We start from the raw sequence: 12,422 nt of genomic DNA, 5'->3' as shown, positions 1-12,422 counted from the left end.
TCACCCCTTTCGGAAACACATTAAATGGCCTGGCCGGGCCCTTGTGCGAAATACGCATCAGTCGGAAAGCGCACGTTAAATCTCCAAAGTAAGTAAGTAAGCATGGGTTGAATTTCGTGTGAACCACTTGGTATCAATGCACTATATTTTATGTATGTACTTACTATTTGATAAACAACGGCAATATACACATAGTTACACTAAGTAAAAGAAATTATACATGTTTTTGAAAGTATACACTAGATTTACACACAAAAAAATCTTGTTACACACTATGTTAAATGATTGACTATACACTGCCAGACAAAAGAAAGTACACACTTGAAACTTCACACTTCACTCAGATCATTACTGTGTACGAGGAGATTGCGACCCCATGTTCCTTGAGACGTCATGTGCACGTCACCTGCTGTGAGATACTCACTGATATGGTGGCCCAGTCGTCTAAGGCGCCGCAATTCGCTATGCAGAGTTGCGTCCCTTGGGAACGGCAGAAACCTATGATTGTGGGTTCGAATCCTGGTTCGCCCCGATTATGTTTCCAGGTTTGTCAGCACCATACCCGTGCTCGTGGGTTTCACCGAAGTGGTAAACGTCTTAGACCTGCATCACTTCGGGCTTTCCTCCCACATTAAGCTGACACGCCGTGATATAACTGGAATAATGTTAAAAGCGGCATTAAACACAACTCACTCATTCACTCACTCATTGATATGATGCGTGTAATATACCTGATGATACCCGTATCAAATACATCACCATCGATAAATTGTAACTTTTGTTATTGTTTCATTTTTAGCCGCAATCAAACATACGAGTATACTTTATTTTGCCCGGAAGTTTACATAATACGCAGGATTAAATAGAACTGTACATAGTGTCATTAAAAACCCGATTTGGTAGAAGTGTAATAATGACGTTATACACCGAATGTAGTGGAGTGTAATAATGACATTATACACCGAATTTAGTGGAGTGTAATAATGACATTATACACCGAATTTAGTGGAGTGTAATAATGACATTATACACCGAATTTAGTGGAGTGTAATAATGACATTATACACCGAATTTGGTGGAGTGTAATAATGACATTATACACCGAATTTAGTGGAGTGTAATAATGACATTATACACCGAATTTGGTGGATTGTAATAATGACATTATACACGGAATTTAGTGGAGTTTAATAATGACATTATACACGGAATTTAGTGGAGTGTAATTATGACATTATACACGGAATTTGGTGGAGTGTAATTATGACATTATACACTGAATTTGGTGGAGTGTAATAATGACATTATACACGGAATTTAGTGGAGTGTAATTATGACATTATACACGGAATTTAGTGGAGTGTAATTATGACATTATACACTGAATTTGGTGGAGTGTAATAATGACATTATACACGGAATTTAGTGGAGTGTAATTATGACATTATACACGGAATTTGGTGGAGTGTAATTATGACATTATACACTGAATTTAGTGGAGTTTAATAATGACATTATACACGGAATTTAGTGGAGTGTAATTATGACATTATACACGGAATTTAGTGGAGTGTAATTATGACATTATACACTGAATTTGGTGGAGTGTAATAATGACATTATACACTGAATTTGATGGAGTGTAATTATGACATGATACACGGAATTTGGTGGAAGTGTAATTATGACAATATACACTGAATTAACTGGAGTGTGATAATGATATTATACACTGAATTTGATGGAGTGTAATTATGACATTATACACTGAATTCGGTGGAAGTGTAATTATGACATTATACACTGAATTAACTGGAGTGTGATAATGACATTATACACTGAATTTGATGGAGTGTAATTATGACATTATACACTGAATTCGGTGGAAGTGTAATTATGACATTATACACTGAATTAACTGGAGTGTGATAATGACATTATACACTGAATTTGATGGAGTGTAATTATGACATTATACACTGAATTCGGTGGAAGTGTAATTATGACATTATACACTGAATTAACTGGAGTGTGATAATGACATTATACACTGAATTTGATGGAGTGTAATTATAACATTATACACTGAATTCGGTGGAAGTGTAATTATGACATTATACACTGAATTAACTGGAGTGTGATAATGACATTATACACTGAATTTGGTGAAGTGTAATTATGACATTATACACTGAATTCGGTGGAAGTGTAATTATGACATTATACACTGAATTAATTGGAGTGTGATAATTACATTATACACTGAATTTGGTGAAGTGTAATTATAACATTATACACTGAATTTGGTGAAGTGTAATAATGACATTATACACTGAATTTGGTGACGTGTAATAATGTCATTATACACTGAATTTGAATTGTACATAATGTGGTTATACACTGGATTTAGTAACATCGGGTAGCATTGATGGTTGTACGCTACGGCGTCACTGTGACCTGCCTTTCATTTGTGCTACGGTTTAGTAATAATCACACTCAAAGATCTGATTATGTGGGGCGGTCGGGTAGCCTAGTGGTTAAAGCGTTCGCTCGTCACGCCGAAGACCCGGGTTCGATTCCCGACATGGGTACAATGTGTGAAGCCCATTTCTGGTGTACCCTGCCGTGATATTGCTGGAATATTGCTAAAAGCGGCGTAAAACCATACTCACTCACTCACTCTGATTATGTGTTGACTATGTAGATTTTATGTTCGCTTCTTTTTGCTCGCGTGATTCTCTCCTGAAAAAGGCACCACTCAGATCAGCTGTTCTACTTTTTGGGGCGCTTTGCTTTTACAATGTTGAATGTAGATTGTTACTTTTCATGGATCTGACGCTCGTTCTGCTCGCATTTTAAACACTTTTCATATGTTTATGTACTAATTGCATTGTAACAAATGTTATATTTGGGATAACACTTTCTCTGTAAAAGTGCAAATGCTTGTATTCTTTTGGGTTGAGTCCCATGTCTCACAGTGGGGCACCTTATCGCCAGCACACAAAGTCAGCAGTCTAACCCATTCAGAAAGTATTATCCCAAAATACAATATTTGTTACATTTGAACACTTTTTAAATGGCATTGTTTATTCATAATATTTTCATTGTTAATACAATAAATTGTAGAACAGTTTAAACTCACCCTGTTGGTATTCTCTCTTTGATGTGACATGTAGATCCAAGCAATACAGGAACATGATCCGACTGAGTAACTGCTGCTCTAGTATTTACCTGCAGAGTCAATCAGTACCAGTTGCTAACCTGCAGAAGTAGCTCGCCTTGAATACAAGTGCACCATGTTTATTCTCAGCAGATCTGGTGAAGCGAGGCGAGGCGAAATGGGGTTAACGTCGCATTCAAGTTTATTGCACTTATGTGGTGTGCGTTGCGTGTGTGTAATGTGTGTGCGTGGTGTGTGTGTCTTTGTGTGTGGTGTTTGTCTGTGTATGTGTCTGTGAGAGGTGTGTGTCATGTGTGTTTCTGTGCGTGCGTGCGCGTGTGTGGTATATGTGTGGTATGAGTGTACGTGGTGTGTGTGTGTCTGACAGGTATGTGGGGGTGTGTGTTTATGTGTGTGCGTGGTGTGCGCGCGTGCTGTGTGTGTGATATGTTTGTGTGTGTGTGTGGTATGAGTGCACGTGGTATATGTGTGTTGTGTTTGTTTGTGTGTGTGTGTGTTGTGTTGTGTGGGTGTTGTGTGTGTGCGCGGGGTGTGTGTGTGACTGATGTGTTTATGTGTGATGTGTGAGTGTGGTATGTGTGTGTGTCTGTGGGGTGTTTGTGCGCGTGGCATGTGTGTGTGTTTTGTGTGTGGTGTCTCTGTGTGTGTGGTGTGTGATTATGTGTCTCTGTGTGTCTGAGGTGTGTGTTTTTTGTGTGTGGTGTGTGTATGTATGTGGTGTCTGTGTGTTTTGTGTGTTGCTCTTCGGGCAGACGCTCTGTCCACTACACCACGGAGGCGGTCTCCTGGCAGACACTCTGTCCACTACACCACGGAGGCGGTCTCCTAGCAGACACTCTGTCCACTTCACCACATAGGTGGTCTCCGGGCAGACGCTCTATCCACTACACCAAGGTCACGATGTCCTGGCAGACGCTCTGTCCACTACACCACGGAAGGGGTCTCCTGGCAGACACTCTGTCCACTACACCACGGAGGCGGTCTCCTGGCAGACACTCTGTCCACTACGCCACAGAGGGGGTCACCTGGCAGACGCCTTGTCCATTACACCACGGAGGCGGTCACCTGGCAGACGCCTTGTCCATTACACCACGGAGGCGGTCACCTGGCTGACGCCTTGTCCATTACACCACAGAGGGGGTCTCCTGGCAGACACTCTGTCTACTACACCACGGAGGCGGTCACCTGGCAGACGCCTTGTCCATTACACCACGAGAGACGGTCTCCCTTGGTAAGAAGCACTCGTACAATCTACCATCACTGTCGTGTAATGTACTGTCGGAGCATTGTGGGAACCAGACCAGGACGCACGAAGATTATTCCGATATCGATCCGTGAGATCGATACTTGGCTGATTACACCTGAAACTTGTTATTCAAACAGAAAGGAATCGGACTGGTGGATTAGGAGTGTCCAACCTGCCTTAGATTCTGAATGGACTCAACCACGCTGTGCAGAGTTGCGTCCCTTGGGTACACCAGAAACTTATGATTGTGGGTTCGAATACCGGTTTCGCCTACATCACGCCGGTCTTCCTCCCACATTACGTTGACACGCTGTGATAAAACTGGAATAATGTTAAAAGCGGCGTTAAACCAAACTCACTCACTCACTATTTAAATGAAGGGAAGTTGGAAGGAACGTTTGCTAATTGGTTTTTTTTGTACCAACGTCGGCATCGCATCGGTGTATTGACCCTGTCAAAAGTACAGTAAACTACGTTAATAACGAACACGCTTATAACGAACTGACGTATACAACGAACTGGTCTTTTTTTCCTGGCCATTTGCTGTTTATATGCTGAATATATGCTTATAACAAACTGCGGTTAAGACGAACTAAAATTAGTGGTCCCTTTGAGATCGTTATAACCGTAGTTTAATTCCTTCCTAGTGACCTTATTTGCATATTTATCGGCTCGAGATACAAAGTTTTAGTGTATCAGATCAGTGTATTAACGACAACACTTTAACGATAACACAATGTGATAATATATTTATCAGGTATCAAAGGAGATGTATGCTCCGTGGACTGGTTTCCAGTCTGGGATTTAGACATTGTAATTAAGGCTCTGTGTGAAACTGGGACACTGTCTCTGTGTAATTAAGTGTAATCAATCGAATAAATACAATCTGACGCGGCCGACCAGTGTCTGAGGGACATGAATAACAGAGGCTTGGAATGGCAATTTGCTTGAAGTGCTTTCCCCTTAAAGGGCAAGTAAAGTCAACATGGCACCTTTGCACATGTTAATACTTTAGGGCATTCTTAATCACTAATGCTTGATCAAAACTGAACATAAAAAAACCGGAAAAAGCCTAAAACAGACGATAAAAAACGTCAGGCGAAATCGTTCCCAAAACGAAAAAAATCCACCAATGCGAAAAATCCCGTTATGGGATTTAAACTGGCTCCCCGTGTTTGGCGCGTTGCCCAGTTTCTGCCTGCTTACTTACTTACTTATATTGGAGATTTTACGTGCGCTTTCCGACTGCAGGGTATTTCGCACACGGCCCGGCCAAGCCGTTGAATGTGTTTCCGGGGAAAAAGTTGTTTGGCAATCCAGTAGGGGTGTTTAAGTGGTTGCTTATATAGAATTTTGGAAATTTTGAGATTTGGAAAAAATGCCAAGAGGGTTTGGGGGGCGAACTAAGGGACCTGAGTATGGAAGTTTGGGTATGGGTACACCAGAAACTTATGATTGTGGGTTCGAATCCCGGTTTCGCCTACATCACGCCGGTCTTCCTCCCACATTATGAGGGTTTGGGGGAAGAACTAAGGGACCTGAGTATGGAAGTTTGTTAGTTTGATTATGTGGTTTGGTTTTGGTACTTTATTGGGGTTTTAAATGCGATTTATTAGTCTTGTTAGGTAGTGGGTGCAGTGTATGAGTGCGTGTTCTGGGGTTTCTTGTTGTTTGCAATGTGGACAGGTTCCTGTTGCGTGTTTTCTTATTATTTTGAGGTGTTTATTTAGGTTGGTATGTCCTGTTTGGAGTTTAGTGATTACTCTGTCGATTTTTTTGGACGGATGTAGAATTTTTGGTTTGGTTAGTTGTTTTTTTTAGAACCTTTTTGATTTGGCTAGTTGAGTTTTGATATAGGTTATACCATTTTTTGTGATTTTTTGTTTGTTGACACTTTTAATTTCTGATTTGGAGATGGGTAGGTTTAAGCTTATTTCTGGGATTTCAAGGGATAGTTTAGCTGCTTTATCGGCGTTTTCATTGCCGTATATTCCTACGTGGGCGGGGATCCAAATGAATACTATTTGTTTGCCTGCCTTAGTTAAATCGTTTGAGCTTTATAGTATTTGATTTATTAGTTCAGTTTTTTTTGTGTGTTTTTATTTTGGAGGGCTTGTAGTCCACTGAGCGAGTCGGTAAGTATTAGGATTTTTGGTTGTTTTTTAGATTGTTGATTATGAAGGGCTGAGGCCATGCCCATTAGTTCCGCCGTGAATATTGATTGATTGTTTGGGAGTCGGTAGGATTGTGTGGCTTTAGTTGGTTGTGTGATGTGGACTCCGAAACCTGTGTGTTTGGAGATCGGATCTGAGGATCCGTCTGTGTAAATGTGACACCAATTTGGCCAATTTTCATGTATGTATGCTAGTGTGGTGGTTTTTGCTATGTTTGGGTCGGTTTGTTTATTTATTGTGCTAGCTAGTGTTATGTCTATTTTGGGTATTTTAAGTTTAGGGGTGAAGATATTTGATTTTTTACATTTTTGTTTAAGATTGTTTATTTGGTGTTCATTTAAGTAATTGGTTATTCTTTGGGATATTGGAGTTCTGCCTCCTTTCGCCTCGGATTTTTTAATACATTACGTTTTTTTTTGTCTGTCTGCTCATCCATTTGATTACCGTGTCCACACCTATTGTTACCCCAGTAACAATACTGACTATGCCTTCAGTTGTTTACTCAGGGGATTAGTCCATGGCAGGCATGGCATTGTGTGGAATAGGGCCGAGAGCAGCTGGTGTCAAAGGACGTTTCACACATTCAACAATGTATGTATTGGTGTTATTTATGTAGGATTAACAGAAATAGCAGAAACAGTATATGTATATCAGCTAAGAATTACAAGACAGATAAACGCGGCACACATATCAGCTAATGAAAACAGTTGTCACCGCTGTGCTATTAGCAATACGCCACGCCTCCAAATAAATTTGTTTTGGCAGCCGATTACGGAGCGTGTGATTTCAGGACTTTCACTTGGGCATTTGAATACTTGTGATGAAAACCTCTCGGAATTGACTAAATGTATCTAGGAAAATTGATATTCGCAACAAGATCGCCATAATGTTTTTAACAATGTTCTCTATCCAACCACCAGACAACATGCCTCTTGATTAAAAAAAAAAAGAAGTTCTTCTAATGCACCGCAATTCGTTGTGCACACAAACCGGTGGCTGATAGCACGAACACCATTCCGTGGCGTCTGAATACAACGTCAAATAACCTGCCAGGTCCACGTGGTTCTGTCTGAATGTTAGCCACGTGGTTCTGTCTGAATATTAGCCACGTGGTTCTGTCTGAATATTAGCCACGTGGTTCTGTCTGAATATCAGCCACGTGGTTCTGTCTGAATGTTAGCCACGTGGTTCTGTCTGAATATTAGCCACGTGGTTCTGTCTGAATATTAGCCATGTGGTTCTGTCTGAATATTAGCCTCGTGGTTCTGTCTGAATGTTAGCCACTTGGTTCTGTCTGAATGTTAGCCACGTGGTTCTGTCTGAATATTAGCCACGTGGGTCGGTGTGAATGTTAGCCACGTGGATCTGTCTGAATATTAGCTACGTAGTTCTGTCTGAATGTTAGCCACGTGGGTCGGTGTGAATGTTAGCCACGTGGTTCTGTCTGAATGTTAGCCACGTGGGTCGGTGTGAATGTTAGCCACGTGGGTCGGTGTGAATGTTAGCCACGTGGTTCTGTCTGAATGTTAGCCACGTGGTTCTGTCTGAATGTTAGCCACTTGGTTCTGTCTGAACGTTAGCCACGTGGTTCTGTCTGAATGCTAGCCACGTGGATCTGTCTGAATATTAGCCACGTGGATCTGTCTGAATATAAGCCACGTGGTTCTGTGTGAATGTTAGCCACGTGGATCTGTCTGAATGTTAGCCACGTGGTTCTGTCTGAATATTAGCCACGTGGGTCGGTGTGAATGTTAGCCACGTGGCTATGTCTGAATGTTAGCCACGTGGGTCGGTGTGAATGTTAGCCACGTGGCTCTGTCTGAATGTTAGCCACGTGGGTCGGTGTGAATGTTAGCCACGTGGTTCTGTCTGAATGTTAGCCACATGGTTCTGTCTGAATGTTAGCCACATGGATCTGTCTGAATGTTAGCCACGTGGTTCTGTCTGAATATTAGCCACGTGGTTCTGTCTGAATGTTAGCTACTTGGATCAGACTGAATGTTCGCCACGTGGTTCTGTCTGAATATAAACCACGTGGGTCGGTGTGAATGTTAGCCACGCGGTTCTGTCTGAATATTAGCCACGTGGTTCTGTCTGAATATTAGCCACATGGTTCTGTCTGAATGTTAGCCACGTGGATCTGTCTGAATATTAGCCATGTGGTTCTGTCTGAACATTAGCCACGTGGTTCTGTCTGAATGTTAGCCACGTGGATCTGTTTGAATGCTAGCCACTCGGATCAGACAAAATGTTAGCCACGTGGATCCGTCTGAATATTAGCCACGTGGTTCTGTCTGAATGTTAGCCACGTGGATCTGTCTGAATGCTAGCCACTTGGATCTGTTTGAATGCTAGCCACTCGGATCAGACTGAATGTTAGCCACGCGGTTCTGTCTGAATATTAGCCACGTGGTTCTGTCTGAATATTAGCCACATGGTTCTGTCTGAATGTTAGCCACGTGGATCTGTCTGAATATTAGCCATGTGGTTCTGTCTGAACATTAGCCACGTGGTTCTGTCTGAATGTTAGCCACGTGGATCTGTTTGAATGCTAGCCACTCGGATCAGACAAAATGTTAGCCACGTGGATCCGTCTGAATATTAGCCACGTGGTTCTGTCTGAATGTTAGCCACGTGGATCTGTCTGAATGCTAGCCACTTGGATCTGTTTGAATGCTAGCCACTCGGATCAGACTGAATGTTAGCCACGCGGTTCTGTCTGAATATTAGCCACATGGTTCTGTCTGAATATTAGCCACATGGTTCTGTCTGAATGTTAGCCACGTGGATCTGTCTGAATATTAGCCATGTGGTTCTGTCTGAACATTAGCCACGTGGTTCGGTGTGAATGTTAGCCACGTGGATCTGTCTGAATGTTAGCCACGTGGTTGGTGTGAATGTTAGCCACGTGGATCTGTCTGAATGTTAGCCACGTGGTTGGTGTGAATGTTAGCCACGTGGATCTGTCTGAATGTTAGCCACGTGGTTGGTGTGAATGTTAGCCACGTGGTTCTGTCTGAATGTTAGCCACGTGGTTGGTGTGAATGTTAGCCACGTGGATCTATCTGAATGTTAGCCACGTGGTTGGTTTGAATCCACCACTTCACGACAGTTCTCAATGATTTATATAACTGTCTTTCAGAGAAATACCTGTAAGATTAAACGATACCCGTTGTGCCCCTGTTTTATTCATGTGTTTGGACTATCATCTAATAGAATCAAAATTCAAAACAGATAACTGTAATTCAATTTTCAATAACTATGTTGAAGAATATCAAAAAGAAAAAACGCCGTCAGCAAACAGCAAACAGTTTATACGTATTTATTATGAAATGTACATTGGCTTTGTGCGTGACCTCCAATCAACGTGTCGCCTATATCTTCACATGTCAGCCATGCAAGTTAAATACCCAGCGAGAAAAGTCTGCAGTTAAAATCTAATTTCTTCATTTGAACATAACATTAAAAATATAAACAGAATGTTGAAAATGACAACATTCGCCCAGACTTCCGGAGTGTAACCCATGGATGGTGTCCATGTTCTTCCAGGGTCGAGACATAGTGTAACCCATGGATGGTGTCCATGTTCTTCCAGGGTCGAGACATAGTGTAACCCATGGATGGTGTCCATGTTCTTCCAGGATCGAGACATCGTGTAACCCATGGATGGTGTCCATGTTCTTCCAAGGTCGAGACATTGTGTAACCCATGGATGGTGTCCATGTTCTTCCAGGGTCGAGACATTGTGTAACCCATGGATGGTGTCCATGTTCTTCCAAGGTCGAGACATTGTGTAACCCATGGATGGTGTCCATGTTCTTCCAGGATCAAGACATCGTGTAACCCATGGATGGTGTCCATGTTCTTCCAAGGTCGAGACATTGTGTAACCCATGGATGGTGTCCATGTTCTTCCAGGATCGAGACATTGTGTAACCCATGGATGGTGTCCATGTTCTTCCAGGATCGAGACATTGTGTAACCCATGGATGATATTCATGTTCTTCCAGGGTCGAGACATTGTGTAACCCATGGATGGTGTCCATGTTCTTCCAAGGTCGAGACATTGTGTAACCCATGGATGGTGTCCATGTTCTTCCAGGGTCGAGACATTGTGTAACCCATGGATGGTGTCCATGTTCTTCCAAGATCGAGACATTGTGTAACCCATGGATGGTGTCCATGTTCTTCCAAGGTCGAGACATACTGTAACCCATGGATGGTGTCCATGTTCTTCCAGGACCGAGACATAGTGTAACCCATGGATGGTGTCCATGTTCTTCCAAGATCGAGACATACTGTAACCCATGGATGGTGTCCATGTTCTTCCAAGATCGAGACATAGTGTAACCCATGGATGGTGTCCATGTTCTTCCAGGGTCGAGACATTGTGTAACCCATGGATGGTGTCCATGTTCTTCCAAGATCGAGACATTGTGTAACCCATGGATGGTGTCCATGTTCTTCCAGGGTCGAGACATAGTGTAACCCATGGATGGTGTCCATGTTCTTCCAGGACCGAGACATAGTGTAACCCATGGATGGTGTCCATGTTCTTCCAAGATCGAGACATACTGTAACCCATGGATGGTGTCCATGTTCTTCCAAGATCGAGACATTGTGTAACCCATGGATGGTGTCCATGTTCTTCCAGGGTCGAGACATTGTGTAACCCATGGATGGTGTCCATGTTCTTCCAGGGTCGAGACATTGTGTAACCCATGGATGGTGTCCATGTTCTTCCAAGGTCGAGACATTGTCACTGTACTATGATTCACGGAGACAGTGTAATGTACACCAGGTGTGAAACTGACACATTGTGTAGTTCGGGTTATAATGAACTGTAACGTGTACAAATCATAAAATTAAAATTGTGAAACCAAGGAACTTTTATTTAAGGGCCACGAATCAGAGGACGAGGAGGATAAGGGCCCTCTTTGGCCAAAAGGAAATGTCAAATGTTCAAGTTCTGGAAAACTTGGAATAATGGTGTGAAATTAATCAGACATGTTCAAATGGTCAACAACTAGTTTTTTCTTTCTTTCGCGTCAAGTCTTTTACTTCAGGCATATTCAATCACAGACGAATTAACCAAAAGGTGAATAAGTGCGTTGCCCAAGATGTTTTTTTATGATACATTTTTAATGTTTTAATATAGAGTTTCTAAGAAAATCGGCTGGGATCAAAGGCTTGCTTATGTTTAATTTTTAAAAACATGAAACTTCAAGAATAAGCCTCCGTGACACATTTCTAAAGCCTCTAGTTTTAATTGAAGTCCAAAACGTGCATGTGTTGAAAAGAACAAAGTCTGTTTCTCATTTCTACTTTTTCCAACAATTTTATTAAGTGCTGCTAATTTCATTAATTATGCGTATCATCCAGGGTCTTCACCTAGTACTTTGTTAGGGCATGAACTGACCGTGCCTAGCCTCTCTTCTGTAAGCTCACTATTGTGACGAGTCTTGGAACGATACATTGTTAATACCAACATACAGCAGAAACATCTAAAAATATTCATGGAACTATCTATCGGCAGTGATGTGTATATTGGTTTAAACACTAACGTTAATGAGAGTGAGTGGGTTGGGTTTAACGCAGCTTTCAACAGTATTCCAGTTATAATACGGCTTCGTTAACACCGAGGCCCATACGCAGTAGGCATACAGCATCCTTAATTGTGATGAACGTTGGTGCACCATATCCTGAGATTAAGAGACTGTTTCTTTTTTCCTGCTCAACTGCGTAACTTTGCTTAGCAATATGCTTCGAAATGTTTCCATGGTAACATGTATCACGTGACTTTGTGTGGCATGATTTGTTAG

The sequence above is a fragment of the Haliotis cracherodii genome, unplaced genomic scaffold (assembly GCF_022045235.1).
Source record: "Haliotis cracherodii isolate W230 unplaced genomic scaffold, xgHalCrac1.p SCAF_20, whole genome shotgun sequence".
NCBI classification, from domain to species: domain Eukaryota; kingdom Metazoa; phylum Mollusca; class Gastropoda; order Lepetellida; family Haliotidae; genus Haliotis; species Haliotis cracherodii.
The sequence above is the reverse complement of the archived record's forward strand: the minus strand, read 5'-3'. Positions refer to the sequence as shown.